This window comes from Parasteatoda tepidariorum, chromosome 1, assembly GCF_043381705.1.
Source record: "Parasteatoda tepidariorum isolate YZ-2023 chromosome 1, CAS_Ptep_4.0, whole genome shotgun sequence".
NCBI lineage: Eukaryota > Metazoa > Arthropoda > Arachnida > Araneae > Theridiidae > Parasteatoda > Parasteatoda tepidariorum.
Window position 1 is genome coordinate 50240087 of NC_092204.1, and position 934 is coordinate 50241020.

The following is a 934-nucleotide window of genomic DNA, read 5'->3' on the forward strand; positions in this document are numbered from 1 at the left end:
TAACTCTACTTAACAGAGAGAGTGAGAGAGAGAGACACTAGAAAGACAATTTACCAAAAATATTTGCTTTGAGCAATGACATAAATTATTAGGAACTAATTTTTGATTATTTTTTTAAAATTATTCTTTTATAATTTGGATAGTTTTGATTTTTGGAAATGGCTTTACACATATATCAAGAAGTTTAAATTAGTAAATTGTATATAAATGAAAAGCAAATATTAAATTAAATTCAAGCAATACTGTAAATACATGAAACAAATATTTAATCAAAAAAATTTCTTTTAGATATTCGATTTACATATTTTTTATTAGAATCTGTTGATAACAAAATGTCTTCCCCAGGTGAGGCTCGAACTCACAGCCTCGGCATTACTTGCAGGCACTGCCTTATAAGTACCGCGCGCTAACCAATTGCGCCACTGGGGACAGTAAAGCAAGATATTTCTTTCATATTCAATCAATTTTTATGAGAAGAAAGCCGTAAAAGTAATAATTTCGTTTAAATGGAAGCAGATGTTATCATTGCATCCCGTATGTTTATGGAAAGGGAAGTTCGTATTTTTTTCTCATCCTGTCTATCTAGTTATACGTCATTTTTAAATGTATAATATTTAGAATTTAGAGAAAAACAAAAAAAAAGTTTATTATTCGCATTAAGTATTTTTTCATTCTTATGTTTAAAAATAATTATCTTAAGCGTTCTAAGAGTTGATCACGTGAGAAACGTAAGCGTAGGAATTTAAAATGTATCTTTATAAATTGAAAAATATGTTTTATTTATAATTAGATTTATTATTACTATATTAGCAAACTATAATAAAACTTTTGATCTTACAGATCCTATTTACTATATATTTTAGAAAATGTAGATTCAAAGAAATTAGTATTTTAACAATAATGCTTGAGTAATACCGTTTCGTAACGTCAGATA

The 934-nt window shown here is 26.6% G+C and overlaps 1 non-coding gene across 1 annotated transcript; it reads right to left on the reverse strand.

Annotated features, from left to right (window-relative positions):
• Positions 1 to 337: 337 nt before the first annotated feature.
• Positions 338 to 429, reverse strand: TRNAI-UAU (transfer RNA isoleucine (anticodon UAU)). Its single transcript is given in 2 exon segments — positions 338 to 373; positions 392 to 429. It is a non-coding gene; the product is annotated as a tRNA-Ile (tRNA).
• Positions 430 to 934: the final 505 nt, after the last annotated feature.